Raw genomic sequence first — 21191 nt, forward strand, 5'->3', positions numbered from 1 at the left:
TCCGGAGGTCCCCTTTAACATGATATTCTGGAGTCGTCTCCAATTGGTGAGTTAACCCTAACCAGGCCGGGCTTTTTTTGGTGTTCTGTGGCCGGGGAGGGGTTGATTCAACCCCCCCCCCCCCGAGATCTCGGCCGTCGATCACGCAATCGCCATGAAATTTGGCACATGCATTACCTGTGGCGTAATCTACCAAACTATACAGAAAGAAATGGAAATTTTTGTCACAATAATTAATTATGCTGATATATGCATAAAATCATACATTTTGCTCTAAATCAGAAATTAAAGCTCCTAGAATCCTAATTTTTGGTGAAAAGAATCTTTGTAGCATTCCTTACAATGTACTTAAAAAAGATTTGGTATCAAAATCAATTTCTTATGTATTTTATTGTTTTATGAATTTCTTATGTATTTCTTTGTTTTTTCGACCTTTTGTTTTATTATTTTTTTCCACAAACGTTATGACAGAACCTATTTCAAGCATAATTATGCTAAAATTAATTAGTTTCAGCCTAAGAAAGTGAAAATAATCATATCTTTATGAATAAGGAAAGAAAACTCCATTTGCATAGACTTTATACACAAAATCACGTTTTTGAGCCATTTTCGGTCTGACACGCATGCATAAAACGTCGTGCAGCATCGTAACGGTATGCGCGATTTTCGCGAAAAATGGTGTCAAAAGATGCGCAAGACTTGAAAGTAAAAAGTCAGCGAACGACACAGTCAACCCCCCCCCCCCCCCGGCCTTTTTAGGGTTAAGTTTGTACGGTGTTTTTTCCCGTTTTCCTTATGGAGGAGGCGGGGTGAAGCCAATGGTTAATCAACGAAACGCTACCATTAAGTGAAGACAGATGCAGTATATTTGATTCATGATAGACCGTAATGTCAAAGGTGTTTTTAAAGGGGCACACCTTCCTAAAGATATCGCTGGAGTCTGAGGAGCGTTGTTTGCAGTGCCTCCTCGTTTCACACATATTAAATCGATTCTCCTAAAAAAAAACCCAACAACAATAACACACACACACTAATTAATGATTAATCATGTAATTCTCAGACTATCAAGCTTTTATTACGTGCTTCAACATTTTTGATCTCGCTGAAAAAAAAAAATATGTGCAAAAATTATTTGTATCAAGTGACAAAATCTTTTATTTGATGCCTGGGCTTCATTTGTACATTAAAGTTCGTGTGTCCCTTTCGCAATCCAGAGAATAAGATTTCTTTCATGAGCTCGTATTTTGTAGATGTAGGCAACTCAGACCTTTCCTGTGAATAATAAAACTGTATATTACTTCTTTTTGAAGGAGAGAAAATTATAGATTTCCAGTGAATTTATCCGGAACAGGACAAATTTCTAAACGCTATCCTCTATACATAAGAGGAAAGAATACTATCGAGTATCATTGGGTTAGTTCATTTCTTCTTTTCTTTTCTTTAACTCTGAGGTGCATTACCGTAAGATTTTATTCACAATGTTGGGGACATTATACTCTTCAACCACGCAAAATTTCACGACGTTTGCAATAGGGATTATATGCGACCTTTAAAGGTGAGTCTTCACAGTAAAGGGAGTTTCCTAATGTGTTTTGATCATCAAAGTTTCTCGTCTGTGCAATCCTACCTTTTGTGGCCCACAAAGATTTCACGTCTGTATGTTGTAACTCTGGTCTGACCTCTTTGACAACGTGAGTTGTTGTGAGGTCGGACAAGGTCGGACAAGCTTTCTTGTCGTCAAGGAAAATCTGTTCTTCTCAGGTTGTGAAAAAATAATTTGAAACATTATACTCCCTCACGCCAATTTTCAGGCACCGCGTTGTCAAAGGAGACATCGTTGCACTAGCCAGACAAAGAAAACCTTGGTTTTCGCCATACACCAGAAATGGCTGTTCCCCTTTCATCGTTATTAACAAGAATTGGAAAGTCCCGTGTATACAGACTGAACAGATACAGATATCAACGAACATCGAATTTGCTTTTTTCGCATTACTGGGCTTTGCCATTATTTATTTCATCATTTGCCATATTTGATTAATTGATCAATTGGTTTGATATCTGCAATTCTTTTTTTTTTCATACATCAGTGGAACACAAAGTCAATCGGACGAAGTTATTTTGCACTGTTTGAATCCAACAGTTGAAACAGGTAAGTGGTTCAATAACTAAAATGTATGACGTAAATGTACGAAAAAGCAAGTGTTATCTCATGAATATGCGAACTTCAGAATTACATGTTCAAATATTCAAAAGACAGATTAAGCAACTCTGAATATAACAGAAACGCAGGAGACCATCATCATATAAAGCTAACGCCTGAAGAGGATAATGGCCTCAGAAATAGTTGTTCTACAATACGACAAATTGAAAATGGCATTGCAGATGCTTTCCCCATTTTAATGAATCGAAATTTACATTAATTTTTCAGTGATCACGAAGACTAGTTTTGAAATGTTAGACCTAATCATTTCAAGAGCAACGGTTTTTGTCCATTTCCAAACTGAGAGGAAATCTGATATCGCACCGTAAGGCCCACTCTCCTTCATTCACAGGCTTAAGAACTGATGACGATTTCTTTTGCTCCAGGGTACGGCTTGATTCTTTCAGCAGCTGCTAGCAAAGACCGACACAATGGTTGGACTATTGACAACATTCCTTTTCATTGTGTGCCCCAGTCCTCGCAGATGTGATAAGAACTTCGCAGACGCGTGAATGGCGTAACGTCCATGTAGTGTAACCATGGCAACCATATAAAGTAGAGACTGATCGTCACTTTCTTTGGCGGACAGTTAGGAGGAAAAGTATTCTTCCTGGCGGTTGCTTAGTAATAACTCACTATCATTTATTTGAGACGACCATTGTCAACTTGTGTGTTTCCAACGCTGCTTCTTTTGTGTCTTAAAATACACACTTGTGATATTTCTGGCTAATTCTCTCTCTCCCAGAGTGTGCTCCGGAGAATGAGTTCAGTGTCCTACGTAAGGAAAATGAAGATCTGGCTCTTTCTCCTCAACATGCTCAAACAAGATAGGTCATGCTGGCCTTAGGTTGATGGCATCAGCGAAAGCTTGCCGTTATCAGAAACGACATCGGCTTGTACTTGCGGAATTGAACCATGGTATTAGATTCACGATGTAGATTAAATTTAAAATATGTACGAATCAGTGAATGGCCCACCGTCGGATTTCATTCACCTGGTAGTTTGATTAAACCTTACGCATGGTCAAACCATTATTTTTGCTATATGTCACTTTTGAGGGAGCAGACCTGCATACCCCGTGGGAATTTTTTTTTTTAAATCAAAGCTTACAACAAATCCCACTAAACTCACATATTTTTATTTATTTTCTTATTTCAAACTTTGCTAATTTCCACTTCTTTCTTTATGTTTATACTAATGATATGTAGTTAGAAAATTAATCTGAGTTTAAGGTAAGGCGTAATCAACTAATAAGCACTATATACGTGTAATAATTTTTATTCCCTGAAGCTGTTTAACCTTTTGTGTGTTTTGAGTGCCGATTGGTGTAAGCCCTTGGCGTTGAACACGCTGGTTAAAGTCCGTAGAATGAAAAGGTGTAACGATAGCATGATTAACAAGTTCATTGTAGCCACTTGCATTCATAAAGGCAAAGCTCTCCAAGTGACATACCAATGAAACTTTTTTGAGAACTTTCCTCACCAGGAACTTGCCTTAAATGAAAACACAGAAACGAAACTCAACAGTTCTGTCAAATCAAGCTAATGTGTGAACTGTCACAGGAATCCACCTAAACGTTTTTGTCGAGGTCAGTTATTTGTTTGCTTGCTTGGTGTTTTTTTTTTGCACCACAAAATGACCATATGCTTTTACTTGAGTATCAAATCTACCTCTCTAAAAAATTCGAGTGAAAATATTCACTCTTGAAGGAGTGAATACAACAAAGAGTGAATTTAGAATGAAATTGGAGTGAATTTCGAGTGAAAACGTTCATTTTCACTCATTTTGGAGTGACCTCAGGGATCACTCGAAGATTTTGGAGTGATCCCTGACGTCACTCTAAAACGAGTGAAAATGAACATTTTCACTCGAAATTCACTCCCATTTCACTCCCATTTCACTCTAAATTCACTCTTTTTTGTATTCACTCCTTCAAGAGTGAAAAATTGCACTCGATTTTTTTTAGAGAGATAGGACTTCATAGACGTCATCTGTTGTTCGGCGTATACACAAGACATTAGTGTCATAGTAGAGCTCACACCAAGTGTGGTATAGTCAAGTTTCTTTTCTCCCTCTCTATCTTTCTCTATCCCTTCGGGTTCTGTTCACGTATTTTGAATGAATTGCGAAATCAGGTACAGATATAGGTACGAAAGGTAAAGATCCTTTAAAGTGGAGATAGCACTTCACTGGGAACGGTGACCTCGAATTAATGATCACGACCTTTTTCAATGGCTGCCATCGTGCGAGCAAGTTAAAATTTCCTTATTGCATTAATATCGTCTTTCAGGTGAGTTATCCCTTAGGGTTGCGTAATTCCATGTTTAATTGGCACGTTCATGCACGATATTATGCTCCTAACAGAATATTCCTAAATCTAAAGCAACAAGCAAGCAATCGAGTTAGCAAGCAAGAATCGAACTCCGCCGTATTGAGTGTTACATAATCGCAAAGTAGAAGGTAAACATTAACACAACATGTAAAGCAAAAACTACTCATTGCTAGTCGAAACAATTAAAAGTCAGGAAACATGCTGTGTTCAAATACACAATCGTATGCTAATTTTGGCCCTAACGATAGGTTTATGAATTCAGAAGCGAACTACAAATATGAAATACCCAGTCTACAATATGCTGTCATATGTCAACCACCTTTATGCCGTTAATGGAGCAGAAACGAGCTGCATGTCACTGTTGAATGCACTTGAATTCGACTGGGAGAAGGAGTGCTCTAGGGGGGCAAAATATCCTGGCTACTTTCGCACGTGCTAAATGTGTTGTTTTCTGTCACCTTCTCGGAAAAATTTCGGCCAAATCAACCCTGGAGTCATAGACAATCCGGACGCGCATATAACTCGCTGTTAGAAACGCGAGTATAAGGCTGGAGATATGCCCCGGAATATATACAGATAGATAGAGAAAGAGAGAGAGAGAGAGTCGGCGATCTCGCGGGTATGCGGATGGAATTTCGCTCAAGCACCCCAATCAGACTGAAAGTCAAAACATAATCAGACACGCTTTATCCCGTAAGTGTCGTCAGGATCCGTTGACTCGAGTCAATAGCTAATCTAAGTTCATCCGTTGTGACGTCATTTGTGTATGCAGACATATCCTTGTTGATGAATTGCTGCATGTGCGGGCAAGATCATGAGTGAGATTAGCATGGTCAAACTACATTCGGCCAACAAGCTCCTGGGAAGTCAGAATTTGGAAAGGGAAATCAAATATTCCAGCAATATAAGGCCGGTATAATTTTTGGTAGGGTTTGTCACCTCGTCTTTCAGCACAGTTCATATCTACCATAGATCATATATACAGCGACGATAATTACGAAGGTATCATATCATACAGCGCTTGGATGATTCACAATAAAAAAAAATCATAATTATCATTATTGCTCTGTCATTCTCAGCAGGATTCTACATTACCTTATTAAGGATTATTAAAGTAGTTTGATTAACACCTTTTTGTTTCTTTTCGATGTTCATTAGATTCCTTACTTCGATTATTTCTTTGTTTTGTTTCTGGTGACATAATGTGATTACGATTACATGTAGATCTGCAGCTGGACAATTGCAAAAGATTTTTTTTTTCTGTATCCTCCCACGTGAAAACGAGGTCAGGTAAGAAAAATAAATCAGTCTGTAAAAAAAGGCAGTGGTGAACGGAAACTTGGAAATGGATCGCCATCCGACATCAACTTTGCAGCAAATAAAACCAGGACAGACTGGGCACATACATTTCATTGCCATTTGTTTACAGGTAGGAGGCACGGATTTCCGAGTAGTTCACGCCAGCGCCACGCAATACACCATACGAAGTGATAAAATTTGAATGGAGGCGGTCCGCAGACAAACATCTAGCTTTTAAACTGATAATCTGGCCAGGAGACACCATAACTCACAACAAAATACGCCCCATGGAATAAGTGGAAACAGCACGCAAACAAACATACGCCTGAGTAAGCACGGCAAGCAAACAATGTTATGATTAATCTACTTTTGAAGAATGATTAAGACAACACGATAATATTTTGATGAACTATTACTTTATTATATCATGTGGAATCATATAGGTATATGTCTCTGTCAAATCATGTATCTTGTGCCCAAATGGTAATTTAAACATTGTTTATAGTTTTTGTTGTTGGAACCGACAGCTGACCGACGCAAAATCAGGTTAAGTACACGTAGGCACTGCTTGGAGGGGCGTCTGCCAGGACATAGATTGAAGGACCAAAAGAAAAAAAAATTGATACTGGAATGCATGTAAAACACAGAGGATGGACATTAAGACACAGACAGGGGTACGCAGTGGAGATAATTGTGGACTAGTTCTTCTTTTACTGGTGGTTATGACTCATGAGTTTTCCAAATCAAATACATGCCTACGTACGACTGATGAAAAAGGTATACCATTCATCAAAGATTTCACAGCATTCATGGCTTAGGAAGGTAAAAATTCGTACCCGTCAAATATTTTCAGAAATCAAATGATTACTAATTTTCGTTTTGAATACCGCAGTACTCGCTAAATATCAGCTTTCCTTTTCTTTTCCTTTGTCTCTTGCTTCTTGAATGTGTATTTCATTCTAAGCAGATAATAATGCCAAAGTTGCGAGAAAAAGAGGACAAGCGTAGTAGAGAATTCTCAATTGTCTCAATTTATGCATTTTGTCGAATTTTAAGTAATCTTGGGCTTTGCATGGCATTTAAACGTGGATCCCGGCCTACGCCCCTGTAATACTTATCATGCCATTTCTCTGTATAAGCTGTATTCCACATGCACTTGATTCGTCTCAACTACTTCGGCCTATTCAGCACTACAACATCAAAGCAGAAGAGCTTACAATGTTTATAATCTTTTGCCTCAATGCAGAGCCAAACATACTAAGTCTCCTGTCTCATTTTTTGTAAAGATGGTTCATATCACAATCGTCACTATGGAAACTCTCAATCAGCGGCGTTTCGGTTTCAGTTTCAGTTTCAGTTTCAGTGACGTGCTGGATAACACAGCGTATCCTCCTGATTGATGATGTGTCCAGCTCTTGGATTAAAAAATCAAATTTATGGATATCAGTCGCTTTTAAACGCTTCTTATTATCCCTCAAAACTTTGCGTCTCTGATTAAGACTACCAGACTTCGGAAAACCAAGAGAAGTCTGCGGAAATTGCAGTCTGATTTTCTTAAACAAATTCGACGTTCTCATTTTGTTGGTCAGCTTTCATTGAGTGATCTGAATGTCAGAGATATCATCGGAAAGGAAACGAGGACACAATGAATTACTTTAGGTGTTCATGTAATATAATCCACCTATATCAGGTGTCCATGTCATTCACATACATAGCATAACACAGAAGGACCATTATTCATTACAAAAGAATACATACATTTTCTTAATACGTACATGTCCCGATTTGTTCTTAGTAGTTCATAATTGATTTCTTAACAACCTAGTTCCACTGGGTTTGTGTATGTTTTCTGTACAATAATAGATCTCCTTTTCGCAGCTGTGGGTCATCAAATAATTTAACGCTCAGAAGGGGGATACAGTCAAAATACAATGGATCCAAACAAGCAACTAATCGTGCATTTGATAAAGCCGGAAAAAAAATAGTTCAGACCATTAGCAAAACAATTAAGTTGTGTAGGGTTTCCTTGGAAAAGGATAACATGGGTTATTATATGTTACATATCCCCTATGACTATAGGGGAAAAAACATCTATTCGATCATTGTTCGTGACAGCTCTCGTATTTTCGGGTATTTTCTTAGCGCTCCACTCTGGCACGCTTTCTACTTCTGAAAAAAAAAAATGACCCGAGTGTCAATGAATTTGAATCGTGTGTACATGTCCTCTCCTTAACCAAGCTTGCAGGAATCTTATAGCGAATCGATGCCTATACCCTCTCCATAACTCCAGGGGACGAATGTGGCTAGGGTGCTGTGACCCGCTGGATGTGCCGTACTATTGAGATCGCTCGTAGGCATTCAACACAGCGTCACGATCTGTCATACCGGCAAACCCCCGATGATGACTGGGTCCGGTCCCGGGGAGTAGCAGAATGACTAAATGTTCTCCCTCTCTCTCTCTCTTTCTCTCATTTCGACACGGTTCTGGAGTGAAAGTGAGCATAGGCGAAAAAGTACATTGACAACTGGCCTGGATGATAAGCCTTTCTTGATCATATTGATGGACGGGTTTAGATTATCTGATTAGTGTCATGGAACAGTCTATGATGTAGAAGATGTTTTAATCAGGCAAGCCTTGGGGTGCGGATAAAGTGTTCCGAGAGTACAAAAAAGTTGTGTCGAGTGCGAGAATGCAAAGAAGTACTTTCTTAAGTTTTTATTGAGCTTAACATAATAAGATTTAATCATACTCTTTATGCGTCATCAATGGTCGTCTAACCTCATGACTGTATATGGTGAAATGGTTTTGGGACCTGACAATCTCCTCTGGGGGAGATCAGAGGATAGTACTGGATGGTCTATGAGTGAATACGCCGCTGCATTGCTTTCATTCTCACCGGTTCTTTTTGTCTGGGGCAGGCCTTGAAGTACAACGCCATCATCACACGTATAGGTTACATTTTATGTCTGATAAGTTAAATGGCTGAAATCCATTGGTCTTTGAAATGAGTGCAACATTTGGTACTAAATTTGCTTTCAAATATTGGATATTATGGTCATTCGTATATGCCTTGTCTTTGGGTTAGGGTAAGATGACGAATGCAATGAATTTTGCATGGGATTCATTTACATACCGACAGCAGAAAGGAACAAATTGTGTGGTTTCAGAGCAGGGATTTATTTAGAATGGAATCGTGTCATCACCATATTTTCCATTTTCTTTTCCTGTGGTTTTTCAAAAAGTGTCTACCTCTGGTCATAACCAAAGAGTTTAAGTTGGAGAAAGAGGATACTGATTTACCGTACACGATAACACAATTTGACAAATATAAATAGAAAAACGGGAAGAAAATGATAATCCCTTTACCAAGGCTTTAGTGAGGTAAGGGTTTCCTTATCCTATATTATAAGATATAGTCTCCTTCCATCGTTTTTTTTAACATTATAAATGTGCCTCACTGATTGTTTACACTACACATTCAACATGGCTTTTGATGTTAGATTCCACTTCCCAAAACTGCCTCTTCACGCTGACATATTTCACGGATTCAAGAAAAATTAGCAAAAATTCGAGCAAATTTTGATTTGTGGTCAAGATATTAATCCTATGTTTTTTTAATGTTAATGACCAAATTTTTTCCAGCCTAGATATAAAGTTGAAATATGATTTGAAAGAAGTTTTGTCAACAAAGTCTTGAAATGTCACTGTATTCATCTTAAGATAAGCAAGCGCAGCTCCCTGTTGTTTTCAAAATCATTCCAGCTATAAATATCAAACTTATCTATGCATACTTGAAAATACATGTACTTACATTTGCATCGATCACAGTCTCTGTTTGGAGACATTATTGTCTGTAACACATCATATAAGAATTGGGATGATCCAGCTAAATCGTCATCTGAGGAATGAAACTAATTAGAAAAGCAAAGGTACAGACATTCCTGGAAAATTCGTCAACTTACTATCGGGCCTACAGCATCTTTCTCGCTGTATTGTCAATTGACATGTATCCCTTTCATCGTTTTGAAAAGAAAAGGAAAATCCAAAGAGCTTGAAAAAATGCTCTTTAGATTTCAATGGTTGTGTTGTTCTTCTCGTGTTTCCACAAACACTCCTAGGTCTCAGGTTGAACACGCTTCCATTTGGAGAAACTATGGTCGGCGGCTAAACTATAGTGGCTGAATATCTGCCGGGAGCGAGTACCTTTATGAAAGGATGATTCCTTGACAAGAGTTTAATCCCTAATTGAGCACTGACGTTGACGAAGAGGTTTTAATATCAAAGTTCTTGTATGGCTTTGGCAAAGAAATGCATCGGTGTACAAATTTTTGTTTTCCCCGAAGGACCCGCATCCCATCCCATTGTATCTGTTTCTATGAAGAACTTGCCTACTCTTTAACTCTTTAAAATTTCAGAAGAGATAAGAATCATACTGTCATGAGTCATCATAAGTCGGATACCTACCATATAAACAGTAACGGTAAAACGTGGTTGATGTGAACACATATATAATGTGTGGTACTTACAATGTATGGCGTATTAGTGTGATGTAAAGTGGTGAACTGCAATGAAAGGAAGTGTTTTATCGTAGTTCTTTTTTTAAGTATAGCACTTCCTACAGCTGATGAACATTGAACAATAATAAGAATTGAGACACTCATACAAACTCCTTGAACAACGAACTTGAAAGTAAATCATACTATGATTGTTGGTACTTACAAGATAAAAATCACTCAGTATACAGGTGAATAATGACACGCCTTGACACAAATTTAAAAGAATGTGATTTGTAATTCCACTTTTCTAGCTGTAGATGATATCATTCCATAGCATACATCAACAACTGAGGTAGGTCTGCCAAAATGTTTCATACCTGTAGGGATTCCACATTCCTTCGACACAGTAAACAACAAAGTAGCAATCTAGATAGAATCATATTACCAAGTGATCATGAAACACTATCTATTCAAACTAGTAGCCTACAGCTACTTTCGTGCAACATTGATTTCTTCTTTAAAAAAAAAGAATCGAAGCAGATTACGTTGGTAATGGCAAACTTATATATATATTATATGTGTGTGTGTGTGTGTGCGTGTTTGTGTGTGTGTGTGTGTGTGATATGAAGAAAGAGAGAACATTGCGTAGCTTTGAAATTATTATTCCTCATACTGTTCTCCTTTATTTGGAAAAAGTGCACGAATTGAAAAAACCCCTGAATATTCACCACTCAGTTTGGGGATTGAATGTTTTTTTCAATACAATTAATTCAATTCAATTCAAGTCAATCAAAGTTTATTTCCAATCAACGAAAATCAAAACGTAGTACAAAGTATACATGTCATGAAATAATATTGTTCAAACATTTGCAAAAGATTCATGTAGTATCCGAGATAAATTATATAACAACATATATATATATACACACTAATTAGGAGGAACAAGACATATATACTTCGTGGGCGTGCGGAAAATAGATTCGATTATGGAAAATAGTGATCCACTAAAAAGCAAAGCTTGTTGGACGTGTATCGCTAGATAAATAATGAGTAAATAATATATTATTCGAGGTTTTTTTGATAGCTATTGTATTTGATATATATTATTTAAGTCATTTGTAAAGATATACATGATTGTAGTTATATTGAGATACGCAGGTCGGGAAAAAAAAAATAAAAACAGAATATCAATGCTAATGCCCGGACACTGTTCATTGAACCACGTGTACCGGGAAAATATGGCAAGGACAACACACTCGTACACACATTACCCACACACATATAAGACGCGAGACAGTACCGTGATTTTACTCTTGTAAGAAAACACACACAAAAACAACCCTGTCGGCTGTAGCAGGTAAAATGTGCTAGTAGCGAGTTCTCAGCAGCGTGACAGGGAAAATATAGGGAAGAGTTTCAGATGTTTCTGCAGCTGGAGTATATAAAGGTATAGGTGAGTGCCGTATATACGGCACTGGTATAAGCTGGAGCTGTTTTGTAGATGACGTAGATGACAACAGCTCGTGAAGGAAAACAAATGCAGGCGATGTTGCTTGGAGGAGAAAAAGTTAGTCGTTAACTTAGCCACGAACTTCTCGAGGGGTTACGGCTGCCTTGGCAATATCTGGTCGTGACTCGAAAGACTTAACTCTTCTCCTGAAAACTGATCTTTAACGAGAAGCAAAGAATACGCAGCAGGTGACCTCAGAATAACATGAGGCAATGCTTCAGAATCATCGAAAAAGGAAACATAATAAGCACTGTAAGCTCGAGCTGCCCGATATATATTTTTTTAACGCTTACTTAATGCGTTCCTTACGGAAAAAAAAAATGCTGAAAGCGATGCTTGGTAAGAATTAAGGTTGAATGATGGCGTTAATTCCTGCCAAAGGGGTGAATGGTTTTGATCACCGAGTGCCCAATCCTCTAGTTCTCGATGGCATTCCTGTATTAAGTGCTGAGCGGCGAAGAGGCGTGTCCACGGGAGTAGGTCGATAATTAGTCTTTGTCAAAGGACCTCCATCTGTTTATAGTGATTGCAAGAGGAGCCAGCAGAGGGTCTTTACTCGAGACTAGTCAAACCAACAGCAAGAGCCAAGACCAATCGAACTTCGGCTCTGTTGCCCTTCACGCGCCACTAAAAATGCTAACGACTGGGTAAGGGCCTTTGAAGAAGTCTAGTTGATAAGCTAACACCAATCCGAACCCCCTCGTTGCTCTCGAAGCATCTTTTCATGATCTAGATACCATCAGAGATCAAGGGACGTTCGTAACATGAGAATATATTGTGAGGTTTCGACTCCGAAGATGTTGAGATAAGCACGATTTCCTATAAAAGGAGGACTTATTTTCTCCGGACTAAGAACCCACAAAATACAAGGTCCTCTCCTCCTGGAGGCATGCTCAAATTTCTAAAGGAAAAAAAGATATCGACGGATGCATTCTCCTTTTATCTGTTTGTGTTCCGTTACCTGGTGGCAATGTTGATAGTTATGTTACAATTGTTATCACTATGACGAAAATGCGAAGAACCAGTAAACCACGCGAAACGCGTAGAGAGTATCTTCAGCTTTGTATAAGGAGTGACAAGGAATTTTGTCTACTGGAATCATTAAGAATATTTTTTTTTCTAGCATCTAAGTCCAATTTAACATTCTAATGAAAACATGTCACATCGCAGACGCGACGTTATTATCTTAATTTAGGAATACCCATAATGGAAGTGGACAACAGTAGTATTACAGAGCAGGCAATGACAGACATTAACTAATACGTCAAACTCTAAAAACAACCACATAATTACATGCATGGGACTAACGACTAAGCAGCAGGATTGATGAATCACATGTGTCCTACTTGAAAGACAAATCTACGTTCAATGAGGAGCGTCGCTCCGGTATTGTTCTAAAACACCACATGAACAAATATTTGTAGTGCTTTTATTTGGCGTCCATACACCATGCGTGTATCGTAGGGCCTATATATAAAGTATTTCGGCCCCCAATACAGGACAAAACAAATCTCCACTTGAAGTGCCAAGTAAAAAACAAACGAACAAACATACCGGCAGCTTTCAGAGAACTTGAACACCTTAATACTGAGGCATGACGTTACGTGGCGCGAGAACATAGAACAGCTCCGGCTAATTTTTGTTCAGTCGCCTTATGCGGTTGAATTCAAACGATTACTTGGTATATCTATCAATCAATCAAATAATCAATCAATTAATCAATAACATTAATCAACATTTTCCATATTGGATCATGCAGAAAATCACACGCATGATGACCACAGGTGAGAAAAATTAAGAATGATAACTCGGATGTTTTTTCTTGGCTTAATCACTTCATGCTACTAGTATTCAAATGGAAAATGATACAATTATTCTGATCACAGTTTCCCCACCCGTTTTTTTTTTTTCAGCAATTCCTATGGTCCTAGACCTAGCGCACATTTTCTGTTGGGATTTATCTCTCTGCTCCGCCAAAGCACTGGAATTTCCTTGTTAACACACACACACACACACACACGGGGGCGCGAGCCACCCGCACAGCAAAGAGAAAGGTGACCAATTCAGTCCCTTCTCGTCACAGTGTCCCCCATTAGTCGAAGTAGATGTAAGAATGAATATAATGATGTTCGTTATTCCGGAGGTTCAATAATCCGAAAATGAGCTAAGGTTTGTTATTCCGAAGTGTTGATATTCCAAAACATACAAATTTCGTATGTCTAGATGTTCGTTAATCCGAAAATGTAAGAAGATTCGTTAATCCAAATGTTTGAGGCGTTATTCCGAAGGTTCGTTACTCCAAAGCATTAACGAAACTTCGGAGGAACGAACCTTGTTTTAATTTTTCGGATAAACGAATTTTCAGAATCACAAACCCCCTTTTTTTTGACAAACGAACCTTGTATCATTTTTTGATTAACGAAGCTTGTTTTATCTTCGGATGAACGAGCCTTCAGAATAAAGAACGTCCTTCCATTTTCGGAATTACGAACCTCCGGAATTGCAAAGTGTAACCAAATGAATGCATTCGATGTCAATGCAGGGATTTTACATTACTCTCCACGCAAAAGAAAAAAAAAAGATGCGTTCCTGAAGCGGCTAAATGCCAATGAAAAATAATGCATTATGTTGATGCCTCCTTGTACACTGCTGTGGTGATTATCTACGTAAACGTTAACCTCGTGAGAATTAAGTCTTATTCGAAATGAGTTTGCCTTAGGAATGAAGAACCGGGCTTTATGACGCCAACATAGGAGTGTCGTGAGACGGAAACCCAACGGAAACCTATCGCAGGACAGCTTTGAATGCATGCGATCTCCGGTTCAATTTGATTAAAACGATTTTGGGCGACAATATTCCTTTGTGATTTCAGTTTTCATCTCCGTATTGCTAACCTCCAGGTCTTTATCTTATTCTATCTATCTTCCTTTATAACATTTTCCTAGACAACATTCAGGAGACAGACGCATGGATAGCTATTTTATCTCACCCCAAGAAATAATGTCTTCTAAGACAAACATGATTTCTGACATAAACCACAAATTGGAAATGACGTTTTCTTTTTCTATAAAGGGTTGGCGTCATGCAATTTCACCGCTGCTTGTGTTTCTCTTTAACGAGACGTGAGTAAATATTGTTTCTGTACAAGAAACAGGCTCTTCAAAATACGCTACTATAACCATATCATTGGAACGGAGATAGCGCATTGGTACAAATTGTTCTCGAATACAAGAAAAGGAAATCAATATTTTGACAAGATGCCATCATCGACAAACAACGAATTTTAACACATTATCACATGATCATCTGTAACATACAAAAAAAAAATAAAGACATACTGTTGTGAGAGTTGAGAGCATGGATGCAGGTCTTTAGTTGTTAACTAGCAAACGGAACACATTACGAAAGAACATTAGCAATGAAATCAATCAGCGAAGAGTTTAGGTAAATCTGACATTTATTGTAGGAAGTCCTGATCATTTTCTTTGCATTAGTGTAAAATATCCTACAACACTAGTTTAGATTTGATCTGGATTCTCTTACATGTATAGTTGGGAGCTATCTTCCTTTCTGATGACCATGGCTAGCAAAGGAAGAGCCAAAGTATATAAATTGATCAAACGTTTCGAAAAAAAAAATGAATCTGGTCTCCGGTATATAGGAGACATACGTGTTTGTAAACGTAAGCAACATCAGATCATCAAGTGAATAAAAACAAAAATAGCATCAGATATACGTTTTATTTTATCTGATGTGCACACGTGCATTATTACATGAATACTTGAACGGCTCAACCGGTATGTTTCAGTTCATTTATTTCACTCACTCTCATTTTTAACAAAGAGCATAAGTGTAAAATCACATCATCCTAAAAAAAAGTAATGTACATTTTCCCAATATATGAAGATACTTTATGCCTATGCTTTATAAACCTTTATGATATAGCATGCGATATACACCATATCTATGTTATATATATATATATATATATATATATATATATATATATATATATATATAATACCGCTGATGCACTCGGCGCCATTACGCGATTAGTACTGAATAACAATCTCCGACCTTTTTCGTCATCATCACCAAAAGGACAAGGAAATTGTATAAATCACGTGATTTCTTGGCGTGTTCACTGAAGAGAAGTAGTAAGATTATTGGTGAAAGAAATCGGATTTACATAAATTACCAATATGTGGATGTCTGCCAAGACTTGCAAATCCATCCCCATTGGTAAAAATTGCTGTCAGTGTTAGATATGAAATCCTAAACCTGTTCTTCTTTTTTTTTTGTCTTTGTACGAGTGGCGTTTTAGGCATTTTCCTGTAAGAAACAGACAACTCAGCAGATTAACAATTTCACATAAACGGGACAAGCCATTGATGAGGTATCGTCCTCGTTTTAATCCGCGTTAAGCCAATAGAATTGGAGGGAGCACAGTTGTAAGCAATCCATTTAAAACGCTCCGAATCTCTCGGTACCCAAGACGCGCAATCATGATTAGTGCACGTGGAAAGGCCTGCGGCTGTGCAGGCAGATTCCAATTGTGAGACATAGACCTGTAGATTGCCACGGCTGAGGCAAAAAAGAAAAGAAAAGGAAAAAAAGCGAGAAGGGAAAGGACGACCGACTGTCCAGCCTGTAACAAAGCTGGTGTGATTAGATTACTAGGTCATGACGTACAAGATATATCTTGTCATATCGAATTCATCGCGACAATTACCTTCAGCCACCCTCGAGACAACGCTGTGAAAACCATTAACATCGTCCCTGCTTATAGACACGTTGAGGACTAAAGAGTAAATTCATTGTGAAAGAGATTTAGGAATTGAGAAGTAAAGTGTTCTCTCATCCCTCATCAACTGTCCTTCATAGCAAAAATATCTTCCATGTTGGAAGCGTAGATGATGATGGTGCCTGATGTTTTCTTCCTTTTTGTCTGACTCATTTTTTTTTTGAAAATCAACTGTGAGCAGATAAAATGGCTAGATTGTGTAGGCTTGTGCCATTCTCCTCGAGCCATTAAAGCAAACTGTGAGCATGAAGTTTAAGCAAGAGCAAAGAGATTTCCTTTATTTCATTTTCAACAAACACAATTACAATAGCAGTTAAGACATTTAGATGCAATAAATTACACAAAATCAATACAATATCGTAATAAGGTAAAATACTGTGAACTGAAGAATAATAAATGTGATCTATTACGACGATACGAATAAAAATTGTTAGAAATTGAGGAGACTGCTAAAACGAAGAGCTTGTATTTTGTGGATTCCTTATAAATAGACAAGTGAAACTCGTAATATTATTCCTTGAATTTGTCGTGCGACTGTCGGACAAGTTATTGAATTTGGCATCCACTGCAATGCTGAGAAAATTAGGAAAAGTTGGGGAGTAAATTACGACATTTTCTTTCTTTCTTTCTTTCTTGATCATTATATCGTTCTTTCTTTGTCAGACTAGGAATAGTCAGTGTGGGACGGACTCCGTGTATTGACTGCAGGCACATACAGGGGGTGTCCTAGGTATCATTGGGAAGGGCGTGGAAATGCTGATCTTTAGCAGAACATTACCAATACATCTATGTCTATCGGATCCCACCAGGTGTGGTCCAATCATGGATTTGGACAATCAGGATGACTTCCAGGATGAAATCCACCGAGGATGACAATAACGAGAAAGTGATGCAACGTTTTAAATTCGGCGCCGAATTTGGGTTTTGCCTAATCGGCCTGCTAACTGTCATGTCGGTACTGGTTCCTCCTCCTCCTCCTAGGCACTGCTGTCAGGTTTGGATGGATCAGGCATCGGGTCATCCGTCAACTTGTCGGAACCACCTTTTCAGGAGTCAATGTTGTTGGTTGCTGTGTGTCAGTATTAACTGTCGCTTTTATCATAAATTGACCAATTTTACAAGTTAAGGGCCTTTGCTCTGCCTTTTTCATTTGACCGTGCAGAATGTCGACAGTCACCGGTGCATCATCACAGAAAGAGATGTTCTGTTGCGGGGCTAGGATGGGGGCCTTTCCTCTCTGCAGTAACTTCTTGAATTTTATAGGTCTAATGCTGAATCTAAGTGGGACCACGGAGCGTTCAGCTCTTCCATGCCGCAACCTAGCCGTTGACTCTCCCGTGTCTTGACCGCAAATGTTCGCATCGGCTTCGCGCACTGACTTAATCCGCCTCTGCCTTTCCTGATATATCCCACGTGCAGCTCCCGCTGGCCTTTGCAAAACTGTCTGTACTGCATGGAGGGATTCAGGTGCGTTTGCAAGAGAGGCGGAAGGGTTACAGAAAGGCGGGCTACCCTGATGATGTTCGCCCGACAACGCAGACAATACTGATTGCCGATGGTGTTGGGAAGTTCAGATCCAAAGTTTGGTTTCGGTCATAATTTGGGCGTGGAAATTTCGCCCTCTCCCGGAAACGGCGGAAAGTATTAAAGATTAATAGTGCCAGTGAACGGAATATTTCAAGAATATGCAGAAAAGTTGCAGAATTTAGAAAGATTAATTTACTGAACTTCCATTCGGCGTTTTGTCCTCGTCCTGTCCTAGTTGATGCCAGGTTTGATGGAAACCGATAGGAGCAGAGGATGGTAGGGCATCGTTTATTCATAGCGACCTTGACAAGGCAAGTGTTCACACGTTGCAAGATCAGTCGCAACTATTTGCAAGGTCGTCGCTCAGCGCGTTTGTTTATGTTGGCGACCCCCAATTTCTCCGTCCATGGCATCACATTGTCGAGTTCGCCTCGAGATACAATCTAGCTCAAGGTCAACTTTGGGTCCAAGAGTGTAACAGCGTAGCGCAACACTTAAGTATTTCTTTACGATTTAGTTGGCGGTCGCATTCATCCCGCAAATCTCTTATTCATGCCACCAAAGCTTTTTTTTTCCCGCGTCCGTACTACTAGACCTCAAGGGAACCGAGGTGATTGTGCGTGTGGGTGTGTGAGTGTGTGTGTATGTGTGTGTGTGTGTGTGTGTGTGTGTGTGTGTGTGTGTTATCCTTTGATGCGTAATTCCATGAAAAGTGAAGGAACGCATAGAATTGTAAATGCTCAAATCTTAAATTCATGAGCTGTTATCGTGCTGTTAACTTTGCAATAGGTGTTACAAAGGTGGCCAGGTCGGCTGCAATCCAAGATGCACTGATGGTGTTTTGAGGACACTTCAATAAGATCATATCTGTTGTCTGAGACAGATCAAACATGACAGTTGGCACTGAAATACATCATGTATTTGCATATACTGCGATGAGAAATACACTTTCTATTTCTCGTCATAAAAAGTGCATATTATACATTTTCTGCGGATTGGTCACAGTACTTGTAAAAATGTGTGTTTGTCTCTAATGCCCATTCACTATTTTTTGTCTACACTTGCAAACGGTGCAGAACATTTTCTATTCACCTTCACTTCAAGTTAAGTACGCTGTGTAAATTATTTGTATAATGGTACATGTTATAGCTTTTGGTTTGTTCTCGTGTACACGAACAGTTTAGCATCAAACTGATGTACGTTGATTTTGAAATATCATTTAAAATCAAATTAATTTGCACCCTGTCGTAAAAGTATTCACAATGTGTAATTACGTGTCGATTGATCTATAGATAATGTCGTTTACGTAAATTTGCTATTGTTATATCAACACCTATGAAATAATAGATGATAAAAAAATTGCATATCGTACCATGTTTTATTGTGCAAATCGTAAACACTGTGTGATTATAAGTTCTTCATCTCTGTAAGTGCATAATGTATAGTCTTCCTCACTCGCTTACGTGTGTAATACATGCAAGGAATGATGGTACACTGTACAGTGGTATAAAGGATGTTCCACCAACATCTAGAGGCATGCTAAAGTATCGACTCTAAGTGGATAGGTCATCGATATCTGTGACTCCGCAGTTGGTGTCGAGAATGTCGCTCAGGGGTGGATACGCGCAATTTAATCCGAGAGCGACCAACAGTTTATTGACCAATGTGCCGAGAATAAGGAGGAAAGAGGCAGATACATGTGTGTGTGTGTGTGTTGTGGGGTGGGGGGGGGGGGGGGAGGAGGGGCGCCCTAATGCAGGAGAGTGTAACCCGTGGCAAAAAGAGAGGAAAAAGTGTCCTTTAAATTGTATCCACAATAGAATAAATTAACATTTTCCCAATCTTTCAACCCCATCACTGCCAAAGGCAAGAAGATCATGTGCAGGAAAAAAAAATGTCCTTTCGATACAATGAACTTGAGAGGGTCGACTTATGCATAAGACTCTGACGCTCTCGTAGAAATCATGATCATTTTAACATTTAAAGGTATTGTTGATCATTGGCAGCAGCGGTTTTTTCAAAATGCTTGAAATATCACATTTGATGCATATGTGTAGATCAGTTGTATCACAAAGCATCCTATATATAAAACATTTAGCAATAAAGCCTGTAAGATATATCTAACGAGATATCACCATTTTTCTCAATAAACCATAACTGTAGACGGTTTATTCTAGAAACAATTTTAACATAACTATAGTTCACATTTTGTACATTTAACATAACTAAACATTGATTATACATGTTAACATTTCTGCATTGGTTGTTTCTAACCCTAATTCACATTTAAGAGCTATTTTGAAGCACTAAATCTGGGTTTTGGTTTCATCTGCAAATGATGAATAATGCCTTTATAAAACCCACCGACACACAAACACACACTCATACATACAAAGGATTAAACGTACAATCCTCGCTTGGACACGGTGACCATATAAGGATAGCGGAGAGAGCCACAAAATGTACCAAATGACAATTCCCGGGCCACTCACATGTTGTTCTGAAAATCAAGAGTAAAATTCAGTAAGCACAACAGTTAAATTTTGATCAAATTCAGATAAGAATAAGCGTAGTTGTGAAATTGGGTTGATAAGATTGGCATCAGTACGCCTACATAGCAGGACCTTTGCATTAGTGTTTATATAAGATTTTGAAGTAAAACTACTGTTGATAATGATGGAAGGTGGATAGAAGACCACCGAACAACTTTCTTTTAGTTTGATAACATTCCAGAAAAAGGCTATTTCGCTCCAGCAAATCGATTACCTTTTGTGACCTCACACGTTTTTCAAGTCTCAGGCTTTCAATACCTAAAGTCGATTCATAGTATGTGATCGGTGCTGAAAAGTTTTGAATAATGTAACGAGGTATGCAGGTCATTTTGTCAGAGCCGATTTTCGCCGTATGGATTTCGCCGCCGACGAGTTTGCCAGATATTAAGGAAGATTGCTGAAAACTTATTTTGTTCGTGTGCTTCAGAAATGACTTATTTAGCCCGTCGAAGTTGTCAATAAAATACGAG

The sequence above is a fragment of the Diadema antillarum genome, unplaced genomic scaffold (genome assembly GCF_040938485.1).
Source record: "Diadema antillarum isolate AM-2024a unplaced genomic scaffold, OU_Dant_1.0 seq00000301_RagTag, whole genome shotgun sequence".
NCBI classification, from domain to species: domain Eukaryota; kingdom Metazoa; phylum Echinodermata; class Echinoidea; order Diadematoida; family Diadematidae; genus Diadema; species Diadema antillarum.